The following is a 13,787-nucleotide window of genomic DNA, read 5'->3' as shown; positions in this document are numbered from 1 at the left end:
TTCCTTTAATTTCCTATGACTGAAAAAATGTGCTCTGGAGAGACTGGCAAGGGATGTCTTATGCTGCAGTGAAGCTGAGGACACAGTTGGTCCACAGATTTTTCAGCCTCTCTGCCCCCATTATGTTTTGCTGCTCTTTCACTGCTGCCAGCCACCAAATACTGCCCTTCATCTTTCTCCTGCCCCTTTTTCCTCCTCACCACTGCACCTCTGCTGGAGGGTAAGGGGGGAACTATCTAGAAACAGAAAATTCATCTTGTGGCCCCTCCACAGCTGCTGACCTCTCAGGGTAGACCACAGCACCCAAGCAGGAGATGCTGACAGCTCCTGCCCTGGCCTTCAAGAAGGAATTTTTTACCCAGATATGTAGCTTTTCCTTCCTTCCTAACAGGAACTTTCTAAGAAAATTAATGATGAAATGAAAGATTGGTACTTCTCTTGCTGTTTTTGCTTAATCTGAAGGAAAGACTCCAACTTACTGGGTTTTGGATTAAGTCATTTACTAGTAGAATTAAAATGGAAAATTAATGTCATGGAGCACAAGGCTGAAGGAAATCTGATTACATGAAACACAAAAGGCAAACAGTTTTATTACCCTGACTCGCATGTCTGCTTTGACCTGTGTGACATTTTTTGCCTCTCTTAAATTTCTCTAAACTCTACCTTAAAAGTTGTAGAAGTTTGGAACAAGATCTGTCCGTTTCAGCTGAAATGGGAAGGGGAAAAAAAAGCTGCCAGCAAAGGAAAGTCACCATAAAGTGGACTATAGTGGAAGGAAATTAAAGATAAGGAGAGCTATGAGAGACTCACCATCAAAATGCGTGTTTCACTGACAGGGCATTCCACAACAAGGAATGATAAAAAGGAGGAGAGGACATATCCTGCAGTCATGGGAAGTAGGTGAGCTCTCTTCTAAGTGCAGGAAAAAGCACTGTACATGACAGAAGGTGTGGAGCCCTGACTGCTGACAGTGTGGATGAGTCTCATCTCAGATGGCTTTGGCAGCCACCTCTTCCCTCAGAGAGAGTCGCTGTTGATGGCAGGCAGTGTGATGATGGGGGGTCACCTATTCACTCTTACTGTGGTGACACCGTGTGACAATCACCTGCATGCTGGCATACAGAAGTCTGTGTCCTCACTTGATGAGTCAGGAAACTCTCCCTCCTCCCCTGTGCATAAATTTAAAAATTGCTGATTTAGTGTCTTTTTTGGATTTGACTGTAGTATTTGGGAGGTTCATTTCCAGTCAAAACAAAACAAAGCAAAAACCCCAAACCACACTGCCAGATGCTACACTGCTAGTATATCATAAAACAAAGAAAGCAGTAATTTTGCCACAGATACATATGGTACAGGGAGGATGGAGTCAGGCTGAGGAAACAGAGGCTTCAAAGAGGCCAGGAAACAGGCCATGCAATATGCCTATTTTTTAAATATTATTAGAGTCAGTTAAGTAACTGAATTTGTATCACAAAGAATGTTCTGGAGTTGTCTTCCTGATCAGAGACAAAAGGCAGTTTTCAAATGGGAAATGTTGAAAGCTGTTGGCCTCATCTTCTGTGTCCCATGCATCTACTGCAGTGACTCATGGAAGCTGCGGTTCTCGTGATCTGCTCTCCTCTAGGGCTGGCGTTCCCTGTTCAGATGACTCTCTCCATCATGAGCTGCGGGAGTCCAAATAAAAAGAATACTGTGGTGCACTGTGGAAAATGTGCTCAAGCCCAAGAGCCAAAGAGGAAGGAGAAGGGGGGCTCACAGCAGTTGAATTACTGCTCCCATGAGACAATAGGACTAAGAAGATGACTGGAAAATGAGGCCGAAAAAAGACACTATGATTTTTGTTATGACCGCTTTTCGTGATCTCTGTTAGCACATCCTGGAGCTAAAAAATTTAATTTTTGTGATGGGAAATCAAAAGCTTCTGAGAAAATAGAAACTTTCTTATGGACAGCGCATTTGGCAGAATCCATGTTTTCTTTTAGCGACAGTGGTAATGCTTCAATAGGCTTTCTGATTTGTTCTGCTTCCCATATTTAGCCCTGTTTCAAGTGGGACTGAGCATGGGGTGCAGTCGCTACATCCACAACTACACTTATGTAGATATCTAATTAACCAGTTTGATCTGCTGTCACCGGGCTTCTATCTGCAAATGTGCTTGCAATTCCTTTTGAAAATCCTGCTTTAAAAGTACTTGCTCCCAAAAGGCTGAATGGTAAGAATAGCACGGTATTTCAAGTGATGACATATGGTGTCCCTTCTCTTCCCTCTAGCTGGAGTTCTGAGCCTGCATACTTGGCTGCCTGATGCAGCAAACTAAAGAGGTCTAGTGGAACTGATTTGCTAGAATATCAGACTTTTGTGTGCAAGCTCCCATGCCAAAATATATAACTTGAATGTTTGGTAGTCACAACAAAGCTCCTCATGGAGTTGCATATCTTCTAGAGTGAGACATACACACAGGGTGTAAAGATGGGTCCCTTTATGAGTTCCTGCCCTAGTGGACTCATAAAAATAATTAATAGGGCATCCGCCATGCTGTACCTCTCTGCTTGGTTTGTGAGACATGCCCCCTCTTGATATTTTGTCAAGCTGGGTGGGACCTAGTGACTTTTCCATAAGTCTCCAATCTTATTTAGAGAAAAAAGCACATCTGACCCTTATAGGTATACCTTTGAATGTGACTCAGGTGAACTTGAAGATTCAGAATATTTGAATTATTTACCTCTCTCCTCCCTGCAGGCACTAGCAGAAAGGGTGAGGAGAGCCTTTCTGTAATAGGTGGTACAAAATCCACTGACTGCAGCATCTTTAGGCCCTTCCCTCTCTTGAAGCAGCACTTCCCTTCTAAATGGCTTCTCTGTCATGAGTGGCAACAGTTCAACCAGACAGCAGACTGATGTGCTGTGGAAAGTGAAGTTCTGCTACAAGCCCAAGTGTTCTTATGGGGAAGAAAAGGCAATTTTCTCAGTACCCTGCTTAGCCACAGAAATTCTGCCTTTGCTAACAGCAAGGAAGGAGTAACTCCCCATGCTGGCCTTTTTCTTGTGAAATTTATTGTGTTGAGTGTTACACAGAATCTTCTCTTCCCTAGGCAATAGCATTTTAAATATAAATCACAGTAGAGAGCAGAACAGCATTGGGCAGACAAGATCATTTTATTCTTCTGAAAGAGAGAGATATAATGCTGTGTGCCGGCCTGTCACATCTCTGATACCCAGCAAACATGTCACCAACATTCATGGGAGGCTGCTAAACCTACCCGTATGGTTATTCTGTTGTCCTCCAAATCTAACATTATGTTTTCATATTTGACATTGTTCAAGAGCCTCTTTGAGAGCTTTATAGAATTCCAAGGAGAAGGTGCCCACAGTATAAAATTAGAAACAGAAACTGACCAATTCAATCATCAGACTTTTGACCAAGAGTTACCTCCATGGGGGTAACACTCAGCTTTCACAGTGAGTGGAGAAGGCAGACAGGACAAAGCAGATCATTTGCATTGACCAACTGCCCTGAGTGACTGGGAACATGGGCTGAAATGGCAGTTTGCTTGTTTTATAGATATATGGATTACTTAATCAGTGTAAATTAATAGTAGCATCCTAATATATTTTTCTATGCTGCACGAACAATGTTGAACAGGATCGTATGGATGACGGGCAAAACAAAAATTTGCAAATAAGGAGAGATCTGAAATGGTTATGAGTGACAGTGGCTTTTGTCTTTCTAAAGGAAAGAAGAGTGGTTTTTAGAGCTGTTAAGTTTGGAGGCTTCTTTTCATATAAATGAATGACTAAAACTTGGAAAAGATAACTTGCTTAGCATTTCTATCTCTTCAGTTCACAAGGAACATCCTCAGGTGCTCAGTAATTCTTTTAGATAAATTAGGACACATCCAAGTGAAACACACAGATGTTTCTAACATGCAAAAATTTCAAGAGTTCAATGCAAGAAAGAGGAATTAGGAAGCTAAACCAGGAAGATGCCTGGAGTTGCAGCTTGGGAGACAGAGTAGGAGAGAGGCAAATAGCTTGGAAGGAGACAAGGGAGACCACAAACTCCTTCTATGCTTGATCCAGTACTAGAAGGGAAGTGTTCCTGATATCCTCTTGTCATGTAACTGGATTTCCCAGCTGTAGGATGGAAAAGCTTAAGAGTTATTAGGAGCAGTCTTTGGGAATCACTAGGACTGGGTAGCCCAAGAATACTGAACAGCGTTCATGTACTTTTCCTGTTCAGGAGTGATTTCATCCAGCTGTTCCTTACTTTGTGAAGCCATTTGGTATTTTCTCTGTGGAGCTGCCTTCATTGTTTTATCCAGGGATTTTTTTTTTTTTTTTTTTTTTTTGATGCTGTAGAGATATAAGGTGCCACTGGGGAAAGGAAAGTATGAAAAAGTTACCTAACACTTTCAAAAATAGCTTTTTTTTGTCAGGCTTTTGTTTTAGAGTTGTTTTTTGTTTTGGTGGTTTGATGAAGTGTGAATGGGCTGGTTGTGGAAGGGACCTGGAACCCTGATGTTTTGGTGGCAAATCCTAAATGCCAGGGTCCTGGGTTTGGTGGTATGCGGGGTCTGTTGCCTTTTATGTGCACAATCACATACATCTTCAGGAAGAAAACAGAGCTGTGACTCAATCAGTAAAATTAACTACGTGACCAGCAGCAAAACTCAGAGTTATCCCAGCCCTTCCCTGCTACGTGAGTTTCCATGTTTTGGGGAGGAAAGGAAAAAGAATAGCTAATTATTCTGAATGGTTCATTCTGCAGCAGAGAATGGAAATTTAGTCTGTATGAGAGTTTGGCACTGGGAGGAGAGAGGATGCAAAGATGGCTGAAAAGCAGCTTTGAAATTTGGTTTGATTCCAAATGTGTGGATACTGTCATTTGTGAAATAGTTTTTGTTGTTTGCAGGGGGGAAATAGGCCCAGAGAACTAACTTAGCTACACTGTACTACACTGAGAGCCACTGTCCCACAGGAGCAGAGCCTACTCTGCCTACCTCCAATCTGTCACCCACAGCTGTTCTTTCACACCACTCTGCTCCCTTTTCTGCAGGGAAATGGAAACTTCTGGAGGCTCCTCAAGATACATTGGACCTTCTTTCTTCATGCTTGGAGAACAGGAGGAAAAAGACATCAAGCTCCTTTTCTTCTTTCTCTAGTCTCAAAGGGAGAGAGGCAGATGGGGGTCTCTGCCCTTCTCTCCTTTAGTGTTTAAGAGCATAACCTATGCCTCTGGCTTGCCATTGAGCCCAGTTTACAGTGCTTAGAGTAGAGGGAATTTCTCCCATTACCTTTGTGGAGATTGCTGAGGGCAAGGGGAACCCAGCTACAGCTCCCTCTGTGTGCTGGTCCTGGCTCCAGTGCCAGCTGAGCACTAGTAGAGGAGAACCAGACTGCATGTGGCCAGGCAGGGATGCAAGGAGCCCAGCCACCAAGTTAACTGCTGTTCATGCACTTCAATTCAAATATTCAACAGTCCTCAGCTCCAGTCAGAAACAGCCTCAGTTCCAAGCTGTCCCTTTTTGTGTCAGGTAATTTAATTTCTTCCTGGAGGGACAAAATGTTCAGATGATGAAAAGCCTTTGTCTTTGCATGGGGCTGTGTGAGATGGCAGCAGATGAAATCTCCCAGAATCAAAGAAAACATGACCACCAACTAGGTCCAAGTTACCAGCCTTTGGATTTCTGTGCAGACTGCAGCTGTCCTGCTGGTGCCCTCTCCAAAATCAAAGCCCTCTACTCTGGCAGCCAGTTAGTGGGACTACAGCTGCCTTTTGGAGAGCAGTGAAACAAGCTGGCATGAGTTATCTTGTCTTCTCTCAATGGAAAGTTACGTTTTCCTTCTATGACAGCATCCACTTGGGATACTAAAATAACTTTCCAGTGCCTAATTAAGCTTCCACTTCCTTATTGGGAATAGATGGTGGTACAGAAAGATTGAGATCTGCCCAATGCAAATAAGCAGGTAGTCAGGAAATACAGACCAAGAATCCTGACTAATACCAAGCAACCCCAATTCACCTGGATGTAGGAACAGACAGCCATAGTGGACTGACATTTGTTCAGGGATTGAGGCTGCAACCTAAGAAAAGCCAACTGAAATGCTTTAAATGTTTTTCTGTCAGTAGTAACCTTTCTTAAAAAAAACAAAAAACAAAAAACAAACAAAAAAGGTTTTCAATGATTGTATATGTAATTTATTTTCCAGATTTTTTAAATCAAATGAGTAATTTTAAAATCTTTCTTTTCTTTTTTATGCTATCACCTGTCCTCAGAACAGAAGGGGAGCAAGAAAAACATGACAGCATTACAGAAAAAATTCCTTTCCAGAGATTGTGGGAAAAAATTATGTGAAGCCTGTAGCAATACTTTTCTCTGGTTCTAGTCAATGTAGAGGAGATGAGAACAAAGTTCATCTCTTTTTTTTCTGAATTTACACTTCCACTCTGATGAGTCAAGTTGTTTAAAATAGTCATTCCCTCTTCTCGCTTACTGTTTTCACAGTGCTGTCTTTATTTGCCATTTTCTAAAACCGTGCAATGACTTTGTTTAATTGACCAGAACAATCATTGTTTGCAACAGAACTTGTAATGGAGAAATTCCCTCTGGTTTTGCCTATGAATAGATTGAAAAGGGACCACAGAAATAATACAGGTTTTGCTGTTGGTCACTGTAAACTCTGTGTTCTATAATAAATGCAGTGGTAGCATTCGTACTTATTTTATGAGTATATAATGTGTGTAGCACTCCACATGTGATCTCCAAAAAGTTAATTCTTCATTATTTATACCTATATCAGTATTTATACACCTGTACAAAAGCTTTGAGGTATAACTTGTCTGTTACATACTTGGCTTTTACAGAAATGTTTCTTCACTAAAATTCACAGAGTATATTTTTCTAAAGATGAACTGCATATCAAATAGCAAGGAAGTTGGATCACTTTGTGGAACAAGATTTAATTTCTCCTAAGCGGTCTTGTTGAGTTTGGTGTCATTTTGAAGGCAAAATTTTCATCTTCCTGGGTGCTTCCAGTGTGTTATAAGAGACAGGAAATTAGGTAGCAATAAAATGAAACCTTACATAGAAGGCTTGTATTTCCTTTGCAATGCTATTACTTGGTAACAAATCAGTTCTGAATACACACTAACTGTTTTGAAAGGACTGTTTGTCAACTGGTGAGGATGTAGTGCTAAAAACTAGGAAATCAAGGGTGACATTCTGGACTCAGTGATTTTTATAACAAAGTTGCCATTGGTATTTAGGATTTACATCCCAGTATTTATCCACTTGAAACCTTATGTCTGAATTTTCTGGAGGTTAGGAGAGAGTCTGGAGCTGTGGGATCTAATTCTGACACCAGCATCCTGGGCACCAGTTTTAAGAAGGAAGTGAAATGCCTTAAATTTTCTCCCTTTTTGTGACCAGGTGATATGGAAGGACCTGTATCAGATTGGGATTTAGAACTCTGCAGCCTTTCCTTGGAGTTCAACATCTGTATTTTTCCTCCCTAAAAGGTAGGTAAAATAACTTTTTCTTTATTTATTTTTTTAATGTGTTTGTTTTAAATAGAGGAGGAGCTTCAGCTGGTCCCACACTCTCCCCCCTTCACATGAAACTAGTGGTTGGTTTTCTTGCCAGAAGTCTCCCAACATGAACATCTCCCATTCCTCCTGGCACCTCTCCAGTCCTGGCAGATAGCCAGCTGGGCAGGACAGAGTTCATCTCCACCAGGAAAGAGAGGGAGAAGGGGAAAATAAGGACAGTGAGTGAGTGTTACTCTCTAGCTTAGTGGGGAGGAGATATATCTGGGGAGAAGAGCATCTGATCTACCATAGTGAAATTGCTGAGGAAGACATTGGGCTTGGGTCCTGCTCTCAAATCCTACTTTCCTATTCTGACTGATAGGCTGGTATATAAAAGGCAGGTGCTGCCTTTGCTGTGCTGTTACTGTTGGAGTGCTACAGGTTTGCACTGATTGCATCTGTGGAATGAAGCTTTACATGGGAAATCAGAGGAGCAGTGCATAGGAGAAGGGTGCTGATGGGGCTACAAGGCATCACTCTGGAGCTAGCCACAGTGTGCAAAGGTGGCAGGCAGCTGAGAAAACTCTGAGCGGAAACATCATCTACAGACCTGAGAAATCTGTAGTCTGGGAAAGGGCTTGGAGACTCAACCTCTTGTCTCTGGGTACATAAATTCAGCATGGGTGCTTAGTTTCAGCCACAGATCTGGCCTTAACCTGTGAATGCCTCTGGTTTTTGTATCTCTGAAATTCGGAAACTGCTATACCTGAGCATAAATAAATATGGTTTAGGCCTTTATGAAGTTAATCCGAAGATACTTGTGAATTTCACAAGCCTTGGAGAAGATCTTGTAAACAACAGCAAAAGCACTCCAGGATCCTTCCAATGGTATGCTTATAGTCATGGCATGTAAAATATTTATTCTAATAGGAAATCCACCCTAGATCTTGATGAGTAGTTGATTATATTTCTAGTAGAAAATACTTGCATGAACTTAAAATTGCATGAGGAACAGGGAGGTAAAACAACAATACTTGTCTGCTTTTGGAGTTGTGATGGTAAAGAAATACATCTATGAAATACATATGTGTTTGTGTTAATTTAAGTTGTATTATTACAGCAGCAGTCACTTTCTTTAGAATAGCAGCTGGTTGCTACTGCTGCTTTGTGAGCTCAGTGCCATGCCTGCATCCAGGGTGGCTCTGCTCTGTTACCAATTCTGGGGTTGCTGAATGGTCTTGGTTCTGTCACTTCTCCTTGCCTGTCCAACCTTCTGTAAATTTTTTTTAAATTTTATTTTATTTTTCAATGTAGTTTTCTAGGGATCTGCATGGGCAAACAGTTTGCTTTCTGCAAGAGAAAGCAACTTCTAGTCCAGGCTCTGCAGGAAGCCTTGGGATGTTAGAAATAGGGCCCAACAGAGCCCTGGTCCAACAGAGCATGGAGATGTGGGTACAGCCCTTTACTCCTGAGCAGTATCACTGATTCAATGCCTCATGTTTCAATGCTGCAGGACATCTGTCTTTACCAGGGGCCTCAAGCAGGAGAAACAAGAGCAGGCATCTGCTCAGATCACAAAGAGGAAGAAAGTAACTTTTCACCAGTGCAGTTTACCAACACGTGCAAAGATAGGAGCTGTGTTCTGGGTAGCTCTAAAGCAGGCAGAGTAAGAAAGTGGAATAAAGTTAATTTGAAAGAAAAATCAGGAAAATTTAGAACTCCAGAAACAACAGTCTTTGCTTTCTATTGGCTGCCTGCTTTAATGGAGTATACTTAGACTTTCTCTTTGGGTTTTGTGTATGTTAGTACACGCAGAGGCTGAATGGAAACTATGTGGGTTCTTCTGGTTTCTTATTGTCTGTTTAGATCACACACAGCACCCATTGTATGTTCTAACTAGTCTTAACTCTTTGCAAATGTTCAGCCCTAAAACTGCCTGCGTTTCCAGTCCTGTCATAAAAGTAATTGATTTCATAGGGTTATTATGCATTTGCCTAATTATTGGTATTTCCACTGTATGATGCTAATTTAACTTTTACTTTTTCCATCTTGGATTTATTCATGATTTTCTTGTATTTTTTTTCCTTTTTTTTTGTCCTGGCAGTATGTTGGCTTGGGCTTCAAGTATCAAATTTAACTGTGACAGGGTCTCTATTGAATTCCAAAGTTATTTTCCATTCTTTGTTTTCCTCAGTATTGAAATGGGACACAATTCCAATAAACAGTTCGTATAGCATAGTATCTCTGACAACATATGCATTTCTGCTTGCTGGGTTTTGGGGTTTTTTTCCATCTCTGCATATATTCCCATATGCAGAAATTGTGTTTGTGGGAAATTTAGTAATATATCTCCTCCCATAAACCAAATTTTGCCCAAGTTTATTGCTCACCAGTTGCACAATTGTTCATTATTAAAAAAACCTCCATTTTAAAAAAATAACATTTTGTGCACCTCACCTTCAGTTAGTTTTTCTATGTGACCTTGCATAATGAAACCCCTCCAGTACCTCAGATAAACAGCAGTGTGCAACTGCTCAACTTCCAGAAGGTTGTTGGGAGATTTAATGCAGTAGATTTGGGATATGCAAACATCTCTGCTTAGCTCAGAGATAAGATGGCCCAAATAATTCAAAGATAAGGAAATACAAAAGGGAGATTCTTACTAGCAACACAAGGCTGTGAATTAAACAGTGGATCTTGGTTTTGTTTTTAAATACACTACCTAGAAAGTCCCACTTGGAGGAAATGACTGTGCTTTTTTGTCTGTTTGCAAAAATACTTGTGAATATTATGGTTATCTGAATATTTATACTCAAAGGGCTTGGTAGCCATTGCTAAGGTTTATACTGGCTCTACTCAGGAACTTGTGAATTCCGCATCCAGTCTCAGAATTAAAATTGTATATTGCACAGGTGTAAGCAAGATTTAACTGATGCAAGAGCCCCGTGCTGGATCTCTGCACAGGGATTGGGTAGAGTGTAGTATCTGAAGCTGGAGTCAGAATATCTTATGGATGAGGTCACCTTCTCAGTTAATGTCATCGCTTATGTCATTTACTTGCTGCTTTTGAACAAGGGCAAAAATCCTTGGTAAAAATACAAGCCTGTTCATGAGCAGAACACAAATGGAAAAGGGCAGTGATCTCTTCTTAAATAAGTGACACCAAATAATTTTCTCCATTCAGATTTTTCCAGCAACATGGTTAACTCTGTAGAACTGCATTTCCTGACATATAATGAGTAATTTCTGGTATATACATTTAGCGAGGAAAAACAGGAAGTTCACCTCCATGGAGAAAGCCAAGAAAAGAGTCATGTGTTGTGACAAACTTAAAACTGCAGTAGGAACTTTAACATATCCATTTCCTGGTTTGTTGTTTTATTAATTATGTATCCTTTGCCTGCCATTAATTGACGCCCAAGGCTCCCACAACAGGTGTGTTAAGTCACATACTGTACGTCCGTGACAGACAACTAAGTAATCTGATTTTTCAGAAATACTGGATATACTTCAGGTCTGGTTTGCTGCTGTAAAGCTGCACTTTCAAAAATCACATCATAGGTACTGAATTTAATTTCCCAAATGGCAGCTGGTTTTAAACACTGGGACTACAGAAACAAAACCAACCAACAAAAACAAACAAAACCAAAACCAAATTATTTGAGGTTATTTTGTAAGAGCAGATTGGGCTAGTTTCCTTCAGTACATTAATACATCTGTGGTCAACTTGGTAGCAGAGCACATCTTTGTGCATCGCTACTGTGGCAGTTCTTTGGAGATGGAGGCAACAAGGGCAGCAAGCTAGGCAACAATAAAATAATTCCTTCCCTTGTTAGTTTTTGTATCTAACTGCTCTCAGGCAGTGGTGTGTACTGTGTAGCATATGGGCTATAGCCCCTCCAAAATACAGTTTGATTCTCAGTTGCAATTTTATTGTTCAACATTGTGAAAGCACTTTTCAATCACCTGGTCCCTGTGCTTCATGGCAAAGAGAAACATCTGGGGTATCAGATGGGTCATCACCAAATCCCCATGAAACACCTCCCACACTGTTTTCTCAGGGTGTCCTTTGCCCATAATAGATTTGTGAGCTGTAAAATCAGTGCTTCACTACAGAAAGAATGATTTGTGACTTCTGCTGTACAACTACAAAGGGTTTTCATTTAATGTGAATGGCTGGTGTTACCCACTAGTGTTGCTGCATGCTTCTGGCATCAAAGGCCAGAATATTACCAGGCAGACAATGAGGAATCTGTACTCACTAATGTCTCTGTGGAAAAAAAAAGAAGAGGTCAGAAAACACATTCTTAGCCTTCATCAGCTAAAAAAGTGCTCTGATTTTCTGATAGTGTTCCTAAGACAGACACTGAACAGACACTTGGTACTGGCTGCAGCACAGCTTACTTGGTAAAGTATAATGGATTTAGTGCTTTCAGGAAGGGGTACAAATACCAAGATGCTTAAGCAAAGCAAGAGCTAATAAACGAAATAATTAAATTAAGTGGCACAAGTTCAAACGGGTCTCAGCAGTTCCTATTTCAGGGTGGAACTGAAGAGATTTTCAAGCATTGGAAGAGGGTAGTCCTCAAACATCCTTTTGATACAGGTAATGTGGCAACGAAGCAAAGCTGTCTTTCTGCCAGTCTTGGTAAAAATGTGACAGAAAATATTTAACAAATATCCCATGATCCTGTATTTTAATTTTTTAAATGTGTTTCTATCCCTCAAAGGATGCTGAAATGAAACTTGGGCACTTCCTGACTTTTAAGTTGTCAAATTGTATGTATATTGTATAAGTTGCCTTGGTGGCTCGTACCAAGAGGTAACAAGACACATTGGGTTTTGCATCAAGAGTCTGTGTTGTCATTTACAAGAAGTAAAAATAAGGTGGGGTTGTTCAGCCTGGGGAGTCTCCAGGGTGACCTTATAGCTACCTTCCAATATCTGAAGGGGGTCTACAAGAAAGCTGGGGCAGGGCTTTTCACACAGATGTGTAGTGAGGACAAGGGGCAATAGTTTAAACTTGAAGAGGGGAGATTTAGGTTAGACATGAGGAAGAAATTCTTAATAATTTGAGGGTGGTGAGACACTGGAACAGGTTGCTCAAGGAAGTCGTGGCTGCCCCCTCGATGGAAGTGTTCAAGGCCAGGTTGGATGGAGCCTTTAGCAACCTGGTCTAATGGGAGGTGTCCCTGCCCATGCAGGGGGGTTGGATCTTGATGATCTTTAAGGTCCCTTCCAACCCTAACCATTCTATGATTTCTATTTTTAAAGCATAACTTGTGAAGTCTCTTTGATTCCTCTGATGAACACCCAAAGATTGTGGTAGGAAAGGACAAGTCACTCCTGGTGAAGATTTTTAATAAATACAAAAATTCTCACCATTGTTTATAAAAAAGTCAGTCCACCTCACTTTTGTCAAATGAAATTAAAGCACCATGTAGGTTTTTTAAGTTAGAGGGCTGATATGCTGGAATGAATGAGATTCAGTAAAATAAAGATACTTAGTGGTTTTTAACTACAGGAATCTGATCTGTAGCAAATTAGTAGATTATACCTCTGGAATGGAAAAAAATAGTATCTTTACACAAACTAATGTGGTATACTTGAGTTATCTACACAAGGCTTCATTAAACTAATTAAAATTACCTGAACAACTGTCATTCCATAAACTGAGCTGCATAAATCAGAATGTCACTTTTACCGCAATCTTCCATAGTCCTTAGGTACAAAAAAAGATATATTCATTATGGAGCAGCACAATTCTTTTAAAAGGACATGGAGCAGAGAAAACAGTAGAGCATGAGCTACTAGAATGACAAGTTTGAAGGTAGGATGATTTAGCAGTTTGGGAGGACAAAAACCAGAGGAGAGAATTGCTTTGTATTATACCCCAACCACTCCACCCCTGCCTCCATCCTCCTAAGGGAAGATAAAAAAGGATGAAGGACTTAAAAATTGGAAATTAAAACTGGAACAGGTTTACTAGAAGAGGAGAAATGCAGCAACACATGGGATACAGAACAAATACACGACTATATAAATATATATATGCATACATACACACACACCGACCTCAATGCTGTCAGGGGGAGGTGCCCCAGGGCCCACTGCAACAGAGCTGACTCAGGAGAGGGCTCCATGGCTCTTCCCAGCACCCGATGGATGTGGATTCAGGAGAGCACGTGGGGAGCTGGGAGCGCAGGGGAGCAGCGGTGAAGTGAGGAACGGGGCTGCCCCTCTGCCCGACCTTTATAAAA

Source organism: Heliangelus exortis, chromosome 2, assembly GCF_036169615.1.
Source record: "Heliangelus exortis chromosome 2, bHelExo1.hap1, whole genome shotgun sequence".
Taxonomy (NCBI): Eukaryota; Metazoa; Chordata; class Aves; order Apodiformes; family Trochilidae; genus Heliangelus; species Heliangelus exortis.
The sequence above is the reverse complement of the archived record's forward strand: the minus strand, read 5'-3'. Positions refer to the sequence as shown.